At 34.8% G+C, this 25,811-nt stretch overlaps 1 long non-coding RNA gene across 2 annotated transcripts; it reads right to left on the bottom strand.

Moving 5' to 3' along the window:
- Nucleotides 1-9,858: 9,858 nt before the first annotated feature.
- On the bottom strand, nucleotides 9,859-25,072 carry LOC110659397 (uncharacterized). 2 transcript variants are annotated; one of them, XR_009150647.1, is made up of 6 exons: nucleotides 24,129-25,072; nucleotides 23,253-23,331; nucleotides 23,022-23,115; nucleotides 11,503-15,445; nucleotides 10,955-11,009; nucleotides 9,859-10,726 (listed from the first exon to the last, which is right to left on the bottom strand). It is a non-coding gene; the product is annotated as an uncharacterized LOC110659397 (long non-coding RNA). The 2 variants fall into 2 exon arrangements; XR_009150648.1 differs by lacking the exon at nucleotides 9,859-10,726 and having other exon boundaries at nucleotides 10,734-11,377.
- Nucleotides 25,073-25,811: the final 739 nt, after the last annotated feature.

The raw sequence follows: 25,811 nt of genomic DNA on the forward strand, positions 1-25,811 counted from the left end.
ATTAGTTGTTAATTGTTTATTTTATATGGTATTAATTTATTATTAATTTGATGATTTTACTTTTTATTCTTATTAATTAATTGTTTAATTTATATAGGCATTGTTACTTTGTTATTAATTAGTTTACTGCTTTATTTTTTACTTATCATTCTTGTTAATTACTTATTTCATTTATATTGGGTATTGTTAATTTGTTGTTAATTTAGTTATTTTTTATGTATGGTTGATTTTTTTGTTAGATTATAAATGGGTGATAAGAATAATACATCTGGAGCTTCTACTAGCAGTAGAAGAACGGACCCAGGATGGGCACATGTGATTTAAGTTGATGAAAATAATACCAATGATCTTCAATACATGTACCGTATGAAAGTTTATAAAGGAGTTAATAGAATCAAGCAACATCTTGCTGGAGGTTACAAAAATGTAGTTCGATGTCCAAAATGTCCAGAAGATGTAAGGAATCAAATGCAGGAATTCATTGCTAAAAAAAGAGAACAAAAATCAATTATGAATATGGAAAGACCACCTGAATTTGAAGATGTTGATGAAAATAAGGAAGAGGAAGAGTTGATGCAAGAAATTAATAGTGAAAGACGAAGGCAAATAATTAATGTTAGTGGCACAGGTATTAATGCTTCAAAAAAACCAAAAGTTTTATCACCACAAAGCAGTAGAAGGCCTATTGACTGTTATGAGGCAAGCTATGAGGCAAACTACTATTGATGAAATAGTCCAGCTAAAAAGAAGTTAAGGGAGCGTGCTTGTATTGCCATAGCACAATGCATGTATGATGTGGGAATGGCTTTTAATGCTGTGAATTATGATAATTTTGGGGAAATGATTCGAGCAATTGGAAATTATAGGAGAGAAATGAAACCTCCAAGTTTTCATGAGGTTAGAGTTCGGTTACTTAACAAGAAAGTGCAAACCATAAATGACCTTCTTGAATCTTATAAAGAAGAAGGAAAAAATTATGGATGTTTACTGATGTGTGATGGATAGACAGATAAAAAATGGAGAACCTTGATTAATTTCTTAGTTAATAGTCCAAAAGGAAGTGTATTTATTAAATCAGTTGATACAAGTGATGAATCAAAGATAGCAGCATTTTTGTCTAGTTTGATTGGGAAAGAATTGATGAAAATTGGTCCTGAAAAAGTGGTTCAAGTTGTTACAGATAATGCATCAAATAATGTTGCAGCAAGTAAAATTTTAATTTAATTTTTTATATTACTAAAAAAAATATCATTTTATTTTTATTATTAATGAAATGAATTTTACTTGCTTATGATAGGGAGAATATTAGAAGCAAATTTTCCTCATCTATACTGGACTCCATGTGCAGCCCGTTGTATAGATTTGATGTTGGAGGATATCTTTAATATTCGTGTTTTCAAAGAAATATTCTGCAAAGCTATTGAGCTTACTGGTTTCCTGTATGGCTCTTTAGGAGTTCTAAATATGTTGCAGAAGTTTACTAATGGAGTAGAATTGCTAAGACCAGGGCAAATTAAATTTGCTACTGCTTTTATAACACTAGGAATGATTCATCTTCAGAAAGCCAACATTAGAAAAATATTTACTTCGGAAAGTAACACTAGGAAGGATTCATCTTCAAAAAGCCAACATTAGAAAAATATTTACTTCAAAAAGTTGGACAACTAGTAAATGGACTAAAGAGGTGAAAGGCAAAAAGTGTGAAAGGACGGTTGTGTCCTGCCTTTTGGAATCATATTGTTTATGCTCTTAAGGTTTTCGGTCATCTTGTTTGTGTGCTTCGACTTGTCGATAATGAAAGAAAAAAAAAAAAAAAAAAAAAAAAAAAAAAAAAAAACAAGCTATGGGATATATTTATGAAGCCATGGATAGGGCTAAAGAAGCCATTGCCAACTCACTCAATGACAATGAAGAGAAATACAAGAGCATTTTTTATATTATTGATGCGAAATGGTCACTTCAATTACATCGTCCTTTGCATATTGCTGGATACTTTCTAAATGCTGAATTTTTTTTATCCAAATAAGATAAGAATTGAATCCGATGAAGAGATCAATATAGGATTGCTTTCGTGCATTCATAAAATGAAAAAAGATTCAGCAAAAGTTAACATGATTCTTGATGAAATTGAGAGATACAAGGCAGCTACAGGGACCTTTGGTTTTCCTTTTGCTATTAGAGGAAGAACTACCAAATCTCCAGGTTATTAACTTAAATTCTTATTAACTTTTCATTTTGCTCATTTATTAATTTACATTATGAATTTAACAATCATTTGTTCTATATTTTAATAGCTGTTTGATGGAAAACATATGATTCTTCAACTTCAAACCTACAAAAATTTGTTGTAAAGGTTCTGATTCTCACATGTAGTACAAGTGGTTGCGAAACAAATTGGAGTGTACTTGAGCATGTAAGTAAAATATATATATATATATTCTTAATTTGTTATTTTATCTTAAGCCTTTTGAGTTTGAAGTTTAACTTATTTGTTACTGTAAAATTAATGACAGCTTCATAATAAGAAAAGAAATCGACTATTTCAAGAACGCTTGGACAATTTGGTATATGTGAAGTACAAGTGTTGTTGCGCCGACACACTTTTGGGGATATCACAACAACTCTTGATTTGGCAAATATTGATGAAAGTAATGAGTGGCTACTTGGTAAATTAAAATAAGTCAATGGGTATGATGATGATGATGATGATGATTCTCTTGTTTTCATGGATGACACGCTTGACCTAGGGTGATATTGATAAAGCAGCTGGAGTTTCTGAATCTTGTTATGAATCGAGATCAGCTGCAAGATCAACACCAGTTCAAACTCCATCATTTCGAAGGCCTCGTTCAATGAGAGGTGCATCCTCTTCGCAAGTTAATGATGATGAAGAGGAAGAAGAATTTGTGATGGCCGCTGTTGAAAATGAAAATGCTTTTAGAAATCTTGATAATAAGTAGTTTTAGTTATAAGTTTTTTATGTACTTCTTGCATTTTGTTTAGTATGACTTATAACTTATTTTTATTTATTAAAGTATGAAATTCTATAATTTATATTTTTTATTCTATGACTTATGACTTATTTTTTATTTTTTATTTATTATGTATAATTTTATAGCATCACTTTTATCATATACATAAACTGAAAATGCAAGTATGAACTATTTCTTTTTCTAACATCTCTTATTATTATTTGTATTGTTACTTGTGCCATATATTTCAATTTTACAGTCTCACACTCTCACTTGTATCTTATATTTAAGCTGGAAATACAGGTATGCACTATTTTCAATTTCTCTTATTTTATGTATAAATATAGTGTAAATAATTTTTTTTTCTTTTTAATATGTTTTTTTACTAATTAACTATTTAAAAGTATGAATATATATATATATATATATATATATATATATATATATATATATATATATATATATATATATATATATAATTTAGGCAATTAAGGTTATGGCGCCTTGCTTTAAAAAAGCCCTCGCCTGGCCTCTCGCCTAAGGCCATAGGGTACTCTATCGCCTTAGTGTCGCCTTTCGCCTCGATAACAATGGTACTGGGTAGGTAAGTCACGATAGATTTTAGGTTTCCCCTTGCTTTCACAAGGTGGCACCTCATGGTCTCGTCGACTATCGCCTCTCAAGTCTGGAGGCAGCCGTCTTTTTGCAGTAGCCTCGCCTCTGCCTGAGGAGTTGCAGCAACCTCGCCTCGCCTCTCAACTCGCCTGGTGCCTTTGGTTGACTTTTACAACACTGCCTCCAACCTTATCCACCACTCTCAACTACTTATTCTTCCTCCTCCTCCTATAATATGTAACAATACCCTCCCCAACTTGGGTGTATAGGAATTGGTGAAATGTGACTCTGCAAATTTACTAATTAACTGTTTAAAAGTATATATATATATATATATATATAATTTAGGCAATTAAGGTTATGGCGTCTTGCTTTAAAAAAGCCCTCGCCTCGCCTCGCCTTGCCTCTCGCCTAAGGCCATAGGGTACTCTATTGCCTTAGTGTCGCCTTTCGCTTCGATAACACTGGTACTGGGTAGGTAAGTCACGATAGATTTTAGGTTTCCCCTTACTTTCACAAGGTGGCACCTCATGGCCTCGTCGATTATCGCCTCTCAAGTCTGGAGGTGGCCGCCTTTTTGCAGTAGCCTCGCCTCTGCCTGAGGAGTTGCAGCAACCTCGCCTCGCCTCTCAACTTGCCTGGTGCCTTTGGTTGACTTTTACAACACTGCCTCCAACCTTATCCACCACTTATTCTTCCTCCTGCTCCTCCTATAATATGTAACAATACCCTCCCCAACTTGGGTGTATAGGAATTGGTGAAATGTGACTCTGCAAATCTATAGGAAGGCGTTGAAGAAGTATTAAGAAGTAGATCTAAAATTATTTTGGTAGGGTTTGGTGTAAGCAGAAGTTCTCTTGTTACTATTCAAGAATTGTTCTTGGAACTTAGCAATCTCAAAACCATGGGAAAGTGTAGAAGGTTACTGCAGGCCTGATATCATCATTTAATTCCCCCATTAATACAGAAAGAAAATAAGCTTCACCCAAGTTAGGCATAACCCTCTCAAGTCTAATCCTTACATCCTCAAACCTATCTTGGTATTCTTCAATTGTTCCTTCCTGCTTTATCCTCATAACTTCGTCAATTACATCCTCCACAAATCTTGCACATAATTCCCTCTCAAAATCCTCCCAATTATGAGATCCAACTCCCGTAACCCAATTATGATACCAACCATCAGCCCTATCCATTAAAAACTCTTATGGAAAGTCAATCACTATATTATTTCTCTGTATATTCTGTATTCTGTATTCCTATTTAGGATTTCTTATTTAGGATTTCTTCCTAATTAGTAAAACACAATTATAGGAATCAATTGTATATATATACCCATGTACAGATTAATTGATATTAAGGAGAATCATCTCTTTCTACATGGTATCAGAGCAGGTCATCAATCTAATTATTTGTTCTCACCACCCAGCTTAAGAGAGACCTTGGCCTCCGATCGGCCGTTTCGACCGTTTCGATCAACATCGTCGGCATCGCCTCAGCCCCCTCATTCTACCACTGTGTGCTGTTGCCTGATCCAATACACCATTAAAGGACTTCTGAGGTTTGGCTCTCAGATCCTATTTCGGTATTTGCTTGATTTGTGATTTTGGGTTATTTTGCTGCTATAAGCAATTTGGATTAGCGTTTCGGTTAGTTTTCTTTGTCTCAACAAATGGCAGACAATAAGAATGTTATTTCTGATGTGATTCCGATGATGACTAAGATCATGAAACACAAACTTAATGGTTCGAATTACCTGGAGTGGAGTGAGACTGTTAGGGTCTATTTGCGTAGCATTGATAAAGATGATCACCTCACTAAAGATCCACCCACTGATGATACACGACAAACTTGGCTAAGGGAGGATGCTCGGTTGTTTTTGCAGCTTCGAAACTCGATTCACAGTGAGGTAATTAGTTTAATTAATCACTGTGAATTTGTTAAGGAATTGATGAATTACTTAGATTTTCTGTATTCTAGTAAAGGAAATATCTCCCGTATTTATGATGTTTGTAAGGCATTCTACCGTGCTGAGAAATAGGATAAGTCTCTCACGGCTTATTTTATGGATTTTAAACGGGTATATGAGGAACTTAATGTATTGTTGCCTTTTAGTCCTGATGTGAAAGTTCAAGAGCCCAACGGAGCAACCGGTCATTATGAGTTTTCTTGCGTGCCTTCTTTCGAGTATGAGGCGCTAAATCTCATATTCTCTCGATTCGAGATTTCCTCTTTGCATGAAAGCGTTGAGACGGGTCCTTCGTGCAGAGTACCCAATCTTCACACTGCCAAGAGTGCTCTTATTAGCGTAATCCAAATGGACAACAGGTAATAGAAGAGAAAGTAGAGGAGGAATTACAGCAATGTATGTCAGCGTAATGGAGAGGCTAGTTCTAATCAGGACTCAAGAGGAATCGTTTGTTATTATTGCCATGAGCCTGGCCATACAAAATATAATTGTCCGCAACTTCAGAGGAAAAATCAACGATCACAGATGGCAAATATGGCAGCAGAGAATTTTCCAGTATCTTCCTCTGAGAAAACTATTTTGGTATCTGCAGAGGATTTTGCACAATTTTCCCAGTATCAGGCATCTCTAAAGCCTACCAGTTCCCCTGTCACTGCGATCGCTGAGTCAGGTAAATCTACTACATGCCTTGTGTCTTCCTCATTCAAATGGGATATTGATTCTGGTGCGACAGATCACATGACAGGTAATTCTAGTCTTCTATCTGCTTTTCAGTCTAATCTCACTTCCTCTAATGTTACTTTAGCTGATGGTTTTACTTTTTGTGTCATGGGTTCTGGAACTGCGAACCCGACTTCGTCAATTTCTGTCTTTTGTTTTGTGTCTACCAAAATTCTCTTTTAATCTACTTTCTGTCAGTAAACTTAATCGTACCTTAAATTATTATGTTTCTTTTTTTCCTAACCAGTGTTTGTTTCAGGATCTTACGACGAAGCAGATTATTGGTAGAGGACGCGAGTCAGGTGGTCTCTACATTCTGGAAAATCATGTACCGGGGTCGCTTGTTTGCTCCAGTACCTTAACACCTCTTGAAGCTCATTGTAGATTGGGTCATCCTTCTTTGTCTACCATAAAGAAGCTGTGTCCTCAATTTCAGTCTTTATCAGTACTAGAATGTGAGTCCTGTCAGTTTACAAAACATCATCGTTTGCCTTCTGTGTCTAGAGTCAATAAACGGGCTTCATCCCCTTTTGAGTTAGTTCATTCTGATGTTTGGGGTCCTTGTTCTGTTACTTCTAAAATTGGATTTCGTTATTTTGTTACTTTTATTGACGATTACTCTCGTGTTACCTGGTTATATTTAATGAAGAATCGTTCTGAGTTGTTTTCTATCTTTTGTGCCTTTTGTAATGAAATCAAAACTCAATTTAATATTTCTGTGCGCATATTAAGAAGTGACAATGCCAAAGAATACTTTTTAGCACAATTTCAGTCTTATATGACACAAAATAACATTCTTCATCAGTCTTCCTGTGTGGATACCCCATCCCAAAATGGCGTGGCCGAAAGAAAAAATCAGCTTCTTCTTGAGGTAACTCGTGCTCTTCTTTTTCATATGAAAGTTTCTAAACACTTTTAGGCGGATACAGTTTCTACGGCATGTTTTTTTATCAATCGTATGCCGTCTTCTGTCCTTAATGGGGATATTCCTTATACTGCTTTGTTTCCTACAAAATCTTTGTTCCCTATTGAACCCCGTATTTTTTGTTGTACCTGTTTTGTGCGTGATGTTCGTCCACAGGTTACTAAATTGAATCCAAAATCTCTCAAATGTGTCTTTCTTGGGTACTCCCGGCTCCAAAAAGGGTACCGTTGTTTCTCTCCTACTCTTAATCGTTATCTTGTTTCTGCAGATGTCACATTTTTTTAGTCCACTCCATTTTTTCCTCAATCATCTGTGTATGAGAGTCAGGGAGAGGAGGATGATCTCTTAATATACACTGTCCAACCAATGTCTAGTCCTCTCCCACAGCCTGTTTCTTCTATCTCTAGACCTACTTGACCTCCCGTTGTTCATGCTTATTCTAGGAGATTGGAGATTCCTAACTCAGATCCTCCACCAGCTACTTCGTTGGAAGATCTTGTACCTCATACTGATCATGATTCTGATCTAGACTTACCCATTGCTCTTCGTAAAGATAAACGTTCATGTACTTACCCTATCTCTTCTTTTGTTTCTTATAATCAATTGTCTTCTTGTTCTCGATGTTTTGTTACTTATTTAGACTTTGTTCCTATCCCTAATACTGTTGGTGAGGCACTGTCTCATCCTGGCTGATGTGATGCTATGAAAGAGGAAATTGAGGCTTTAGATGCTAATGGTACATAGGAACTGTTGCCTTTACCCACTAGTAAGAAAGCTATTGGTTGCAAATGGGTATTTACAGTAAAGGCAAATCCTGATGGTTCTGTGACTAGGTTAAAAGCACTCCTTGTAGCAAAAGGATATGCTCAGACATATGGGGTTGATTACTCTGACACTTTTTCTCCTGTAACTAAACTTACTTTTATTCGCTTGTTTATCTCTTTAGCAGCTACATATGATTGGCCTCTGCATCAATTGGATATCAAGAATGCTTTCCTTCATGGTGATCTTCAGGAGGAGGTGTATATAGAGCAACCACCTGGGTTTGTTGCTCAGGGGGAGTTGGGTAAAGTTTGTAGGCTTTGAAAGTCTCTTTATGGCTTGAAACAAAGTCCTAGGGCATGGTTTGGGAGATTCAGTGAAGCAGTACAGGAATTTGGTATGCAAAAGAGTAAGTGTGATCACTCGGTATTTTATAGGGAATCTGAGGCTGGTCTAATTCTCCTGGTAGTCTATGTGGATGACATTGTCATCACTGGGAGTGACTCTGCAGGTATTTCATCTCTTAAAACCTTCCTCCAAACCCAGTTTCAGACCAAAGACTTGGAATTATTAAAGTATTTCTTGGGTATCGAAGTTATGAGAAGTAAGAAGGGTATTTTCTTGTCTCAAAGAAAATATATTCTCAATCTATTGACAGAGACAGGAAAATTAGGTGCTAAGCCTTGTAGTGCACCAATGACTCCAACTTTACAACTGTTAGCAGGGGATAGTGAGTTGTTTGAAGATCCAGAGAGATACAGGAGATTGGTAGGAAAATTGAACTACCTTATAGTTACTCGTCCTGACATTGCTTATGCCGTTAGTGTGGTAAGTCAGTTTATGTCTTCCCTAACTGTTGCTTATTGGGAAGCCTTGGAACAAATCTTGTGTTATCTGAAGGGCGCTCCAGGAAGAGATTTGCTATATGGTAATCATGGGCATTTGAATGTTGAATGTTTTTCAGATGCCGACTGGGCTGGATCTAAGGTTGACAGGAGGTCAACTACTGGATATTGCGCTTTTGTTGGAGGAAATTTGGTGTCTTGGAGAAGCAAGAAGCAGAGTGTAATTTCTCGATCTAATGCTGAATCCGAATACAGAGCCATGGCACAATCAGTATGTGAGGTAATGTGGATACTTCAATTACTAGATGAGACAAGTTTTAAGACCTCCCTGCCTGCGAAATTGTGGTGTGATAATCAAGCTGCTCTCCATATTGCTTCTAATCCGGTGTTTCATGAGCAGACCAAACATATTGAGATTGATTGTAACTTTATTCGTGAAAAGATTCAACAACAGATCATCTCAACAGGACACATCAAAACTGGAGAGCAGTTAGGAGATATTTTCACAAAAGCTCTGAATGGAGCTAGGATTGACTACATTTGTAACAAGTTGGGCATGATTAACATCTATGCTCCAACTTGAGGGGGAGTGTTATGGAAAGTCGATCACTATATTATTTCTCTGTATATTCTGTATTCTGTATTCCTATTTAGGATTTCTTCTTAATTAGTAGAACACAATTATAGGAATCAATTGTATATATATACCCATGTACAGATTAATTGATATTAAGGAGAATCATCTCTTTCTACAAAAACAAACTAGCAATTTCCACCATTTGATCCTTGGGTATTCCATAGACCTCAAAATACTTGATACATTTCTTAATCCAAGCTTTCTTTAACATCAAAAGTAAGAAGTTTTGAGTTTAGGTAAATTCTTAGGCATACCTTTAATTGCAATCATAGATCCAGCAATGTTGGACTCCTTCTAAGGCTGATTTCCATTCTCCTTAGGTGTAGGTAAAATACCCTTGCCTCCAAGAGATCCAGCAGAAGCAGCTGCCTCCTTACTTTCTCCAGAACTGATTTCTTTACCCTTACCCACTAAATTTGTTAGATACCAAAACGTTAGATATCAGTCCAAGATCAGTTCCTGAACATAGACATTGAACAGAATACTCGGAAGAAGAAGAATGAGATGAGAGAGAGAGACTTAGGTGAGAAAAGAATAAAATCTTGAGAGAAGAAGAGTATCTTGTTACTGATTTCACAATTGAATGCGTTGATACAAGCAATATCCCTCATTTATAACAGAGTATCTTATCAGCTGCTAACTGATTCAGTTGTGTAACTGACTGCCTAACAATATTTCCCTCCAACCTTATCCACTACAATCAACTACTTATTCTTCCTCCTACTATAATGCGTAACAGATGCATTTTAAAGCAAAGTTGAATGCAGTAGAATAAATCATGAAGAAAACAAGATGCTCTAATGGCTTAGAGTAAATGCATAAAGAAATATGTATCCCTGTTCAATTCCAAGCAAGCTATGGAGATTTCGATAATTTTAAATTTCTGACCAAAAAAGCCAAGAAATATGCAGCTAACCAAAATTGTAACCATCATCAGTTTCCAGCTCAGCTGAAGTTTCCAATTAGGAAAAGTAAAAAAGGAAAAGAAGAAGAAGAAAAAGGGAGATAGGTGGTGCAAAAGCACTATGACAAAATGGAGAAAGGGTGTGACCTAACCAGAAGAGTAGACGCGCTAGATAGTCCCTTGTCAAGGAAATGAAGGGCTGGAACTCAAGTGAAGTGTTTTCTACAAGTTCTGCACAATCTTTACTCCTAATATTCCATATTCCAGTCGATGAATTCTCTGATTGAGGTGGAACCTTGGAATGCATCTTAGGTGAAAGAGTTGCAAGGAGACCATGGACTACAGAATAGGTTAGATGTAGGTTCTGACACCTCAGCTACCTGTTCATTTACAATTGTATTAATTGCAAAAAATACCTGAAATTCATAGATTAAGCAGGGTCCATATGTGAGACAAAGAGAGGGAGGGTAGGAATCAAATCCATATTAGACATAGGAAGACTAATGAAACATAGGCTATTTAAGAAAAAAAATTGTGCTATTGGGCATGTGAGAGACTTGTAAAATCAGGACAAAGAACGGAAATGATGGGAATGTGTTTGCTATAACCTGATAGATTGCACCATGCAAGGCCAACAGTTAAACCAAAAGCCATATCTTGTCCCTATACATCACCAACATAAATTAGACTAAATTTTAGTAGCGTCAGCAAGTAAATCATTGCAATTAATTTAAAATAATATCGGAAGCAAATTGAGTTTTCATGGCTGTCAGGATTAGCAATGAACAAGAAAATAATAATCAACATACTTTACGAAATGTCAAAAATGAACAAATAGAGACAATTTCACAGGAAACTTCCAATTAAACCAATGTTACAGTCATGAACAGCAGCTGCATTTCCAGTTTGACCTCAAAAAAATCAATAATAAATTATAAAAAAAAAAAAAAAAAAAAAAAAAAAAAACACTTTACAACAGTATGTTATTATGACAAGCATTATTAATCAGTATCACCAACTTTATGTAATGCCTGCAACAAGCATATGATATTAGCACATCATCACAGGCAAAAGTTTAAGTAATTTAGAAACACTGGCAAATACTTGACTAGAAGAACTTTGAATAGCAAAACAAGCTTTAGAAATTACATATTACCTTTTCCAGTTGTAGCGATATTAAGTAGTCCAGTAAATGATTCTTTTCTTCACCAACAAACTGCTGCATTTAAAGAGCAGCACTTTTCCTCTCGACTTCATGCAGTTGCTTTAACAAAACAACTTAATAATTGTGAAAATGCATGCTAACCATAATAAATGGCCTATTGAGAAGAACAAAATGATAAAGCAGTAAAAAAATATTTAATAAAATAATTGAAAAATAGGATTATGGGAATATTCACATTCCAAAGTAAAAGTGAGGAAAAATATTTAAACAAGCAAAGCATCAGAAATGGCACCACCTTAGAACACCAAACTCCTTAGGTGGTCCCTTTAAGATGCAGGAGGTAAAGAGTAATCCCCCTCCTCTTGTTTCTTTTCCCCAGTAAAAAATAAATCTCACGTATAATTCCCTTATTAATTGTTTTTACATCTCATTAGATGCACAATTCTCATATGATATATTATGTGCATAATCTTTGAAAAATGGAAGGTTTATTTATATAGCCATCTAAAAATGAATAAACCTCTAGTAGTTCCTTACAAAAATAGATAGCAAAAACTAAAACAAATTTTACGTTGTCTTCTTTCTAATCTAAGTTCTTCAAAGTTATACAGTGTTAAACTGGTATTTATTATTAAAAAAATTGCATGACTTTGAATAGGCAGCATATTATAAATATATTACATATAAACACAAGTAATTTGTCCATTTTATAATGCTAGAGCCTGCCCTCCCCTACCACAAAGTCTCTGAGTTATGCCATAATTAACACTTATGTCACCGTTTTTTCAGAAATAGCTTATGTAGTTCCTAGATAATGATTATGTCAACAAATAGGTCCCTCAATCCATTTTAAAATCAATTTGCCGTTATTTAACATGGAAAGACCAAAATACCCTTTTATTTTATCTCCTCTACCAAAAGCTAATGAGTCTGTCCATCTACCACCGCCTCATCCATCCAACAAATAATTCTCCTCTACCAATACCATCATCTCCTCAGCCTAATGTTGCAAATGAAATTCTACACTCTACTACTGGTCCCAAAACTCACAGAAGAATCCTCCACCAGCCTTTATTTCCAAACAGCTCAGCCCCACTGCCAAGCATAGACTCATCATCACCACTGCCTCTGCTTGACAGCCAGGTCTTTTCCACCCTAGAACAACCCTTCTTCCCCAAGGTCCTAATTGGGCCAACCCCAGATCAAAGCCAGCGGCCATCACCATCACCATCACCATCACCATCACCATCACCATCCACATTCCAATCCCAATAGCAACACAACCAGTGAAACTGTCTAAGAAAGTGGCAATTGTAATCTCAGTTGGGATTGTCACTCTGGGAATGCTTTCAAGTCTAGCATTCTTTTTAAACCGCCACAAGGTGAAGCACCCAAGCAAGACTCAGACACTCGTCAGAGTCAATTCTCAAACATTCAAAGACGAGTTGGTAATGCCCGACTTGAGTGTTCTTTACATGGGAACTGTACAACCAGGGATCACATGCGGTGAAACGGGAGGGAAAGAGAAAATAGGAATAGTCTTGGCAGGAGAATCAAATTGTTCAAATGCTACTGGATCACTCTCACTGGGCACAGTAATAAAAATAAGTTCAGTTTGATGTTCTCTTTGCTTAACCATACTGTATCTAGCCTCTCTTATTTAGTCTTGAATCTGGAAATAGGAATGTCTTCCATAGGTTCTACTCCATGGGGAAAAAATCCCATTTCAGCCTCAGTTTGCTCTTCAGAATTGGGGGATTTGTCGATTTTTGGAGTTTAGGAACATATATATATATATATAGAGAGAGAGAGAGAGAGAGAGAGAGAGAGAGAGAGATGCAAGAGAGGGGGAGAGAGGAGAAACAAAGGAGATAGGGATAGTGGTACTATAGGAATTAAAAAAAAAACTCTTATCTGACTTGTTTGATTGATGGAATATGCTTAAAAAATATTAGCAGAAGGACTAAAGTATTCAATGGAATGAAAAGTTAGGTAGTAAATCAGCAATTTCAGAAAAACGAGGGACATAAGTGTTAACGATGGCAAAATTAGGGACTGAAAAATAAATTTCCCACAAATAAATAATAATCTAACTCGGCAAGATCTGAAAATCAATAAATCAATGAGAACCCTCAGTCACTAAGAGGTTTAGATAAGAAAAACATTTTCAGTTCTAACAAACTAAACTAAGAAAACCAAAATCCATCTGATAATTATATTTGATAAAAGAAACCCCTACAATATCTATATTCAATTTACCAATTCAACCAGATACAAGATTCATAAACAACCAATACTGTATAAGAGAATAACAGTTAACATATTGTTGAAGACAGGAAACTGGAAATTTTATCTAGTACTTCAAGCAATTAAAGCATAATTAACACCCTGCTTTTAGATTGATAAGATCTGGAAATAAGGCCTATTCAAACTGCAAGAAGTCCCATTTCTGTGAGTTAAATCCCAAAGGTAATAGATGGCACAAAAATGGTTGTTATTATGTTGTCAATCCATTCCAACTTTGACAAGTGAACACAGAATAAAGCATGTATAAGAATTACAGAATGACCATACCCAGTCATCATTGAGGAGAAGAATAACTTAAAGAGGGGTTCCCACAAAGCCTCAATGAAAACTTTAAATCCATCAGATGGAAGTAAGCCCAACATGCCAAATCCATAAAATAAAATAAATCAATGACATCAATCAACAGAAGTAATAACTTCCAAAGAATGAAATAGAAGAAAACCCATCAATGCAATTAACTCATCCAGCAACAAAAAGCAAATTCAGAAGCCTCAAAGCCAGTTCCCTCTATTGTTGAGAACCAAAAGGATGCACCTAACATAGAACAAACAGGATTGTTTGTTGGAACTTCCTATAGAAGAAGAAAAGATAAAAATAAATTATATCAATTAGCAATTTAAGCGACATCATTCAAGAAAAGCCATAACTTCCAAAGAAGGCTTAATCCGGCATTTACCTGACAGCACTCTGAAATTTTATTACTTAGATTTCGAATGTAATGAAATAGAAGAAAACCCCACCAATGCAATTTACTCAATTAACTCAACAACATAAAAGCCAGGAAAAAAAGGCCAATTTTCTTACTATTGAAAGCATGGATTTTTATGAGGAGTTGCAGGCACCGGGATGAGAATCCTCATTTTTTTTTCTAAACCTGTCCTAACTTTCTTTGCTTTATTGACTCGTCCACTTAAAATGTGTTATTGTTTTTAGTACCTTCCAATTTTCATAGGGAATGCATAAATTCATAAAGAATAGTTAACTTTCTATCTCCTGCATGTGGTAATATTTTTTTATAACATTACCTAAGTTTTTTTTTTCTATCCAAAATCCTGTTGATGTCCTTGATTTTGTTTAATACCACAAGAAAGAGACTGAAGTTGCTCTATATAAAAAGTACTGCAGTAAGTGGCCAACAAAAAGCCAGGAAATATAAAAACAATAAAAATCATATGAGTTTTCTAGATCATAAAATTACCTCTAAAAGGTGTTGATATTTGTAATCCCTTCTGGAGCAAAAGTAAGAAAAAAAAAATAGCACATGAAATGAAAAAAAAGTATACTTTATTAGTAAAGATCATCCTTGCATGACTAATTATTCTGCAGCCATTTTTTAGACCTTTCTCAATACTCATAATTTTTCCAAAATAGCATTGACTGATAATTGTGTTACTCATTTACGCTTGCAGAAATTCTCAACTGACTAATCATTTGCGAATTTAATTTCACAGTGCTCCACATAAATGACCTTAGGTAGACTCTTGGCAACTAATGCAAAGAGTATAAAGCATCAAAAGAAGAGACAATTGTGAGCGAAAAATAATGCAATATAACATAGATTTGCACGATTACCTTTAATGAGTTGCTAGAGACGACTCATTGACCTCAAACAATCACCTAAGGATACCTAAATAGCATTAGGTTTAGAATAAGTGCAGAAATAAAGGTATATCTCTTTCACAGATATGAAATCTAGAGCATGGGTAGGGATGTAAAAGGAAGACAACAAAAAGTAGGCAACCCTATACAGAAAACTAAATAAAAAGAGGCAAATTACCAAAATAGTGAGATTGGAAAAATAAATTATCAAAAGGAGGTGGGGTATAAATTATTTACCAAACGGGGGTGGGATTTGATGACTTGATAGAGAGAGAGGTAGACTCAACTATGATTAGCGTCTAGGTGTTTGGAAAAAATTAAATAAGTTTCTGTTGACTGAAGTATAAAAAAAATAATTAAAAAAGCAAGGCGCTACCTAGGGTAGCAACCAAGGCCTACACACTAACATAGATTCTCTCGCATAATGTGAACAGTAAAAAAATAATTAAAAAGTAAAGTCCCAGCAGCACACAATCCAGGGTAACGTCTAGCTGCTACCTGACGGTAGCACCCAGCTGAATGGGTCCCGTCAGGTAGCAACTAGACGCTACCGTAGTGTCCAGCATATCCAATCACATTTCCCATAGCACACGCAATCACTTTCCTGCAGCACAATATGATGGCAGGTAGACTCTACTATTAGTAGCGTCTAGCAGTATGCAATCTACACTCTCTCCCTCTCCATGTACATATATATGTATGTATATATATGTATATATATATATATATATATATATATATTGTGTAATTTAATAATGAAATAAAATATTATATAACAATTGTAACAGTATAGTTAAGAATTTATATTAGTAAAAATAAAAAAAAAAATATTATTAGTAAAAATTAAATATTATGCCGTAAAATTTAAATTAGAAAAAAATCATCAGGTATAGAACATGATTTTATGTGCAGAGAAGGTCGAGTGTCACATTTCGGACAACTCCTCTGTCCTGCATTACATAATGCAACAGTCCACCTCTCATGTTTGCGATGTTCTCCTTGATCGTCAGGTTCATCAACATCCTATGTGGGTATCAGTTGAAGTTTTGGTCTCGTTTGCTGCATGCTATGCTTGAAGATGGACCTGGCTCATTTTGCATGGAACTAGATTCATACCCAAATAATCCCATCCCTGATGCAAAAATCCCCAATCCGGAATAATAAGGTGCAAAACACATCTCAAAAGCTTCTGCACTACTGAACCCATACCGTAATGTGAAAGATACATCTGTGTACGATCGAGAGAAATGAGCTAACATTGCATCAAATGGTACTCTCATGCTGAATCTCAATAAAGTCGAATGATGTCCTTTCTAGTTGCATCGCATGATGTGAGGATGATGGCATCCAATGTCCACAAAGGCTTGGCATGGATGGACCAAAGGTCTAATCCGTGTATTTGCTCTGTAAGAATTCAGTGAATGTCAGAATAAATATTGATGAACTAGCTTTAGGAATTTGGGATCATAACTCTCGAATGGATGGTAAGAGATAAAGTGTGGCACTGTTTCCATGAATCGCATTATAGACGGATGCAATGGCTCCCTTCGTCTTGCTTAACCACACCTATGCCTTGTCCTCCTCCAGGGCTCGTACCATCACTTTATCGCAGCAAAGTTTAATGCAAGTCGTCACTTTAGCGAGAGGGAGCCGAGGGATCAGCTGTTGCAACTCAATTATGTGAAAGCAGATTAGTGGCACCATTGCCCACCACACACCCTCCCCTTGCATGCAAATACTTAGGCATAGCGTTTATTACATCTTGAGTGTGTGGTTCCCATATAAATTGCAAATATAAATTAAGGTAAAAATAGTTGTTAGATGCAAAACATGAAAATAAAATTATATCAATAATCAATTTAATACAAATATATTATGATATATTTTACATCATGATCCGTCATTTTGTCAATATGGTCTCTCATTTAAATTAGTACATGCGTGGTTGCCAATGTAATCTGTTGCATGTTACTCCACCCACAAAGTAATTCATTAATTTATTTTTTAATTTATGTATATTTGAATTTTGTGTTAGATATAAAAAGAAATATTAACATATGTACTTACTACCCAATGGAACATCATCATGCAATGCTGGATCTAATAATGATGGAGCAACTGTCTTCTCTTCCATGCCCAAATCTATATGATGAAAAGGGTACCAGAGATCTCTCACGATCTACTCCACAGCAAAGTCTTCTATACAGATATGCAAGACACGCAGACACACAACAAAGTCTCATATTCGCAAACAATGAAAGGAACATAAAGTTAACACGAGCATTGGACTTGTCATTTAAAAGTGAACCTCTAATTAGACGCAGTGTATATACCCGTGTATATATAAGCAAATTGGCATCGTCCGCTCCTTTAGAAATACATAAAATTGTCCCACAAGCCATGACATATAAGTCCACATTCTTTAAATACATGTAAATGTGGTCTTCTGCCTAGATATTCTTCACAAATAGATGGCCAATACAATCTAAAATTGTCAGTTACTGCATAACCATCTATGGGCAATTCAGTAATTATGTCGATATCTTCTAAAATGATAGTGCACTCTTCTATAAGCAACATGAATTTGTGCATCTCAAGCTTTCACCTTTTAACTAGAGCTGATATGAGATGCTAATCTAAAGTAAAAAACTTTATTCAAGATACTCTAATAAAATCACTATCCCTCAAACGAGGAACTATCAATTCTTGAGGAGCATCCAAGCGAAGAACATCTACACATCTTCTGTAGGTTAACACATCTTCCTACATTGTACCTTCCCAAATGTACTCCGACCGATGAAGCCTCTGGTGTCTGAGTATTGATGGATCTGATAGACCTGGTCGAAGGTAATTTCTACTGTGCATTTATTGTCCTTCCATTCCTATTAAGATTAATAATAAACTTATTAATCTCTCACTACACTCTATTATAAAAAAAATAATAATAAATGAACATTTATTTTTAATTATTACTCTTCTAATCTAATAATATTAATTATATTACCATTTTATAAAAATTTACTAACTACCCACCACTAACCTAACACTGTATATCTACAACTCTAAAAATAAAATTTTGCATTTAAATTTACTACATCAATTTTTGTTTAAATTTTCATATAAGAATACTCAACTCAACTCAACTAAGTCTTTATCCCAAAAATTTGGGGTCGGCTAATATCATAGGGTGTGACAAAATTTTTACGCTGGTTGTCACCTACCGCAACCCTCCTCCTTTATCCGGGCTTGGGACCGGCTAAGCGCAAACTACTTAGGTGGAGTTTTTTCATATAAGAATAATAATACAAAAATTATATCAAAATAAATATTGCCTCAAAATACTCTGCACCTTACTTCTACTACAAGCAGAAAGAGAGAGATAAAGAAATTGTTAGAGCCTCAAAAAAATGGTACTACAACAATTTGTATTATAAAATTTTTATATAACATCAATAATAATAAAAAATTTCCACAATACTCATAAAATATCATATATGAAAAAATTATCAATTTTTTCATTTAATTAATAAATTAAAATATTTCAAACTAATGAGTTTTTCTTCTATTATCAAGACATTTTTTGATAATAGAAGAAAAGTGAAGAAAATTATTTCATTAGTTTGAAATATTTTAATTTATTAATTAAATGAAAAATTAACTTTTTTTTCTCATATATGACATTTTATGAGTTGTGAAAAAAAATTTTAACAATTTTATAATACAAATTGCTGTAGTACCATTTTATTCAGGCTCTAAAGATCTCTTTTTATCTCTCTTTGCCTATAGAAAAAGTAAGGTACACAGCATTTTGAGGTACTATTTATTTTGACAATTTTTTTATTATTATTCTTATATGAAAATTTAAACAAAAATTGATGTAGTAGATTTAAATACAAAATTTTATTTTGAGTTGTAAATATATAATATGGTGAGGGGTTGGTAATTTTTAAAAAATGGTAATATAATGAATATTATTAGATTAAAAGAGTAATAATTAAAAATGAATGTTCATTTTTTTTATAATAGAAGAATAATAATAATACATTGTAGTGAGAGATTAACAAGTTTATTATTAACCTTGGTAGGAATGGAAGGACAACAAATGCACAGTAAAAATTACCCCCAGACAGGTCCATAAGATCCATCAATAATTAAACACCAAAGACTTCATCGATCGGAGTCTAACTGAAAAGGTACAATGCAGGAAAAAGCGTTAACCTACAGATGTTTTTCACTTGGATGCCCCCAGAATTGATCGTTCCTCATTTGAGAGATAGTGATTTTATTAGAGTATCCCGAATGAGGTTTTTTTATATTAGATTGGCATCTTACATTAGCTTTAGATGAATAGTGGAGGCCTGAGACGCACACATTCATGTTATCGATAGTAAAGTGCACTATCACTTTAAAAGATATCGGCATAATTACTAGATTACTCATAGATGGTCATGCAATAACTAGCAATTCTAAGTTGGATTAGCCATCTATTTGTAAAAAATATCTAGGCGTAACACTACCTCCACACGTATTTAAATGATGTAGACTATATATGTCATGGCTTATGGAATAATTTCAAGTCATTCCTGAAGGAGCGGACGATGCTACTTCGCTTATACATGCATGGGCATATATATTATGTCTAATTGAAAGTTTGCTTTTCAATGACAAGTCCAATGCTCATGTTAACTTAATGTTCCTCCCGCTGTTTGCAAATATGAGTTGGGCTGAGCAATATAGTTGGAGTTCCGCATACCTTGCATATCTGTACAGGAAGCTTTGCCGTGGAGCAAATCCTAAAACTAGAGAGATCTCTAGTGCCCTTTTCACATTACAGATTTGGGCATGGGAGATAATTAAGACAGTTGCTCCATTACCAAATCTAGCACCACATGATGATGTTTCATTAGGTAGTAGGTATATATGTTAATATTTCTTTTTATATCTAATACAAAATTCAAACATATATAAATTAAAAAATAAATTAATTGATTACTCTGCAAGTTGAGTAACATGCAATAAGTTACACAAATAACCATGCATATACTAATCCAAATGAGAGACAATATTGACAGAATGGCGAATCATGATGTAAGACACATTATAACATATTTGTAATAAATTTATTATTAATATAATCTTATTTTCATTATTTGCGTCTAACAATTATTTTTTCATTAGTTTATATTTATAATTTATATGGGAACCATACACCCAAGATGTACTAAACGCTATGTCTGAGTATTGTATGCAAGGAGAGGATCTGTGGTGGGCGATGGTACCACTAATCTACTTTTACATAATTAAGCGGCACCAACCTGATAGAATATTACGACAATTTGAGTTACAATAGCTGATCCCTTGACCCCCTTTCAAACAGACGACATGCATTAAACTTTGCTACGACAAGATGATGGTAACTAGACAAAATTTCATGTCCAATATATTAATAGATGTAATAGACCACCACCAATTTATTGTCCTAGGTGAAACTGCTATGAAGCCACTCCACGATCATTCAAGTACATTGAGTGGTATTGTTGAGTGTCTAGACGATGGATCTCAGTAACAGGAACTATTATAGATTCTATACTAAAGTCTCATTCCTACATTTTTTTTTGTTAAATATTTATTTGCTTATTAAGTAATAAATTAAGTGTGTAATTTTGTTATATTCAACATTGTGTTTTATAGGACGGTCTGGAAGAATTACTTGTTCCATTGGAAGAGTTGTCCCCATAAAATGTTGCATATAGTAAAAAATTAGTCCTAAACATGCTACAAGCCCTGGAGATAGACAAACATCTTATTAATCGACAACCACCACATCCAGATCAGTCCTCATCAGCGCATGTTTTTGGAGAGTTAGTAGAAGATATACCAATTGCACAATCGCAGCAACAGCAAAGGAGTAAGGGTGGTCAAGCAAGACAAAGGGAGCTATCGCATCAGTCTACAACGCCATTCACTGAAGCAGTACTGCACCTTGTCTTTTACTATCCCTTTGAGAGTTATGATTCAGGGACTCAACCTCTTATCCAATTTCATAAAGCTGATCTGTCAACATCCATTTCAATATTCACTAAATTCTTACAGAGCTAATACACGTATTGGACCCTTGGTCCATCCATGCAAGGCCCTTCTGGATAGTGAATGCTGTCATCCTCACATCATGCAACGCAGAAAATACATCATTCAACTTCATTGAAACTCAGTATGAAAGGACACCATTTGATGCAATGTTCGCCCCTTTCTCTAGACCGTACACAGATATACCTTCGACATCATGATATGGGTTCGATGGTACAAAAACTTTTGAGATGTATTTTGCACTCCATGATTCCAGATTAGGGACTTTTGCATCAAGAGTAAGACTATTTAGGCATTATGAATCTAGTTCCATGCGAAATGAGCAGGTCCATCTTCAAGCATGCAGCAAATAGAATCAGAATTTCAACTGATGTCTACACAGGATGTTGATGATCTAGAAGATCAAGGAAAACATCGCAAACACGGGAGGTGGGCTGGTGCATTGTGTAATGCAGGACAGAGGAGGTGTCCGGAATGTGCCATGGGACCTCCTTCACACATAAAATTACATTTTATACCTAATAATTTTTTTAATTTAAATTTTACAGCATAATATTTAATTTTTACTAATAATATTTTTTTATTTTTACTAATACAAATTTTTAACCACACTATTACAATTATTACATAATATTTTATTTCACTATTAAATTTTAAAAATATTTTATTAATACAAAAATTATTTTCTTTAACATCAAATTTATCAATACACGTAATTTAATATATATATATATATATATATATATATATATATATATATATATATATATATATATATTCAAGAGTTGATGAGATTTGACTGATACATAAAATGAAAAGGAGAGATAGAGGGTAAAGGTGCAAATTGCACACTGCTAGATGCTACTAATAGTAGAGTCTACCTGCCATCATACTGTTCTACGAGAATGTGATTACGCATACTGTAAGGGACGTGATTGGACATGCTAGGGGTGCTTCTCGCTACTACCTGATAGAAGCCATGCAACTAAATGCTACCACGGGTAGCGCCCAACTGAATGGGTCACGTCAGGTAGTAGGTAGGCACTATCCTAGGTTGCATCCTGCTGAAACTTTATTTTTTAATTATTTTTTTATAATTTACACTACGCTAAAGAATCTCTGTCAAGGTGCAGGTCTTGATCTCTACCATAGGTAGCGTCCCGCTTTTTTAATTTTTTTTTTTTACACTTCAGTCCACAAAAACTTATTTAATTTTTTCCAAATAGCTAGACACTAATCATAGTTGAGTCTCTCTCTCCCAAGTCATCAAATCTCACCCCCCTTTTGATAAATAATTTATATTTCACTCCCTTTTGGTAATTTATTTTTTCAATCCCACCCTTTTGGTAATTTCCCCAATAAAAAGACTATCTAAGTTGCCCAATGCCTAAGCCCATATCATTGCAACATATCAAATTCCTTCTACATATCAAACTAAAAGACTAGCAAATGATAATATCTTCTTTGGCTGCACTTTGCAAAAAAAAAAAAAATTATTTTATAGTATACCAACTTACTTGGAAAACTATTTTCAGATAATGCTGTAGCAATAGAAGATTCTGCAATAGTACCCAAAAAAATTGAGCAGTTCTATCTGTTCAACAAAAAGATCTGCAGAGAAGTTACAAATTTCCAGTATTAAATATGTATAAATACCATCAATTCGTTCAAATGTATAGAATGCCAAGTTAAATGGCAGCTCAAGATAAAAACATGACTCGATGAAGCCACCAACTTGGAAATATTACCTTGTCAAAAAATTGATCAAATTGGTTTAACAGATTCTCCAAGTAATTCTCTTTTAACCAACTTCAGAATTTCCATGATCTGTAATAATCAAAATGAAATACTTAATGAGTAGATGGATTTTATTTTATTTTATAAGGAAAAAAAAAACAAATCAATATAAAAATTTTAACATACATAAGGCATTCCACCACTAATGATGCATAACCATAAAGAATAAAGGGGGGCAAGAAGGAAAGTAGCTATCAATGGGCTCCAGAGTCCATAAAGATTCAGAGAACAAAGTATCATAATTATTCAAGTTTCCAAATACATCTAGTTAACTGCTTATACAAATACTGTTTTATCCATAAGTTGCAAGACCGTTCCAATTTTTTCAAGGCTTTGATCCAATTTCTTCCATTTTGCATTCATAGAGCAAATAACATGGGAAACCAATGTGAAAGCAACTATCAAAACACAACAAACCTCAAATACCAAGTAAGAGGCACATCAAGTCCTAAAATCTCTCATGAAAAGTGTAAAACATTGCTCACCAGGAGACGGTGGGTCATGAAAATAAGATAGCACTAACATATTGTTTGATCATTCACTCCACCAATCATGACCTATTGCTTTACCTAGCCATCAAAATGTTGAATATCAACAATTCACTCAATTTGGCACAAAAATTTTGGAATTCACCAATAGTTCATTATCATTCTTATCACCCATAACCCAAGATTCTCCAAAAGTCCAAATTAATCCCAAAAATTAAAAAAAAAAATCTGAGAAACGTATGACAAAACTCCTGCATGTAAAATTTCGTAAATTATTAGGGCTAAAAAACCATAAAAAAGAAAAAAAAAATTCCTGATTTAACATGAGTTGATTTTTACTTGGAAGAGGCTTATGGGCTCATCCTTGGGTGATGAGATCGAAAAAGAGATCCAAGCAAAGGAGAGATTCAAGGGATTGTTGAGAGGCCGAAGTGTCTATGGACTCAAGCTTCGCCATCAGCACACCGAATCGCGAGAGCGGCGCATTCACTCTGACATAGTTATTCACCATTGAAGAACTGAGATTCCACATGCAAAGTTCACTCCAGGGTTGAAAAAAATAGACACTGGGCTATCAAGTGATTAGAGATGCAAGAGATGGGCAACCAAATGATCTGAGATCCGAGAACTCAATAGAAACACTGGTCTCGATTTGGAGATTATCTCATCTTTCGAAGATTGCAATCTGTCAGAAGTTGGGATGCAGGATTACATAATCGGAAATGTCAAGAAAGCAGGAAGAACGGTGCTGTTTTGTCCACGCCCCAGGAATAAGAGAGTAAAAGCAAAATTGGCTAAAATCGTCAAAGCGAATAAGCAAAAGGGACAGAAGGAATGTAGCCGAAAAAGTCAAAAATGCCATTACTGGTTCAATCATCATTGAAGGGTAAAATTGTAAATGTAACTCCTAATCTCAATTTCCAGAAACATGAAACTGTCATTCATGACAGAGAACACAAGCTGTTCTAGATTCAGAACGGTGGAAAAGAAATTAGCATTTTAGCGCAGATGGGATGCAAAGTAATATAACATAAAAAAATTAACAGGAAAATTCTCAGATTGATGCTCATCAATTACTCAAATACTGCATCATGCGGTTTCCACAGCTTCTCAGTGCTTGAATGCACTTCCAAAATAGCCTCTTCAATTCATCAAATGCTTGGCTTAGAAAGTGATATATTTCTTGACGCGACTCCCGTAGTAACCATAAAACCAAACAGGTCCATAGGCTCAGAAGAATCATTCCGATGATGGGGACTAAGATCAATACCAGTAAAACAATGGAGAGAAAGCAAGCCAAGAGGCGAACCTTGCCAACAATTGTTTGGTACTTTGATTCGGCAGCTTTGATTTTTTCTTCAATCCATAATAATGTCACATAAATGATTAGAGCACCCACAAGTACGGGAGTGATAACCCCATGTTCTTCAAACACATTCGTTGAAGGGTATTTCACTTGGAGGAAAGAACTGAGTATTGTAATTACAAAGAACTCAATGGCCCTATCATAAGAAAGATTGGTTTAGAATATTAAAATCTATTTAGAATAGAGTATATATATGTACCCTGTTCTTTAATGAAAGGTTCTAAGTGACAAATTTTACTGTGAATTGAAGACAACAATTTTATGATTATAATATGTATTGTGCACTTGAAAGCATACCGCTTGCTATTTCAGGCTGCATATATATCCAATTCTATGGTCAATTCCTACATCAAGTGTATATGCTACTGTTGCTTGTGAAGATAATAAAAGTAGAAGACGCTACGGTACACTAGAGATTTAGATTAATAAGAAGAACATTGGGAAAATGGGCAGCTGGGAGTCCGGCTGCATATTTTAGACACTGACGAAGCAGTCCATGCATCTGAAAAAGCATATGCAACACTAAATTTCAAAAGCTAAGCTTAATGTTCTATCACAGCAACCTATAGAAAAAAGACATTGAGTTGCAGCTATTTCACGTAAAAAATGAAATTTAAAGAATATCATTAAAATCAAAGAACCAGTTAGAGCAACGT

This window comes from Hevea brasiliensis, chromosome 8 (genome assembly GCF_030052815.1).
Source record: "Hevea brasiliensis isolate MT/VB/25A 57/8 chromosome 8, ASM3005281v1, whole genome shotgun sequence".
NCBI lineage: Eukaryota > Viridiplantae > Streptophyta > Magnoliopsida > Malpighiales > Euphorbiaceae > Hevea > Hevea brasiliensis.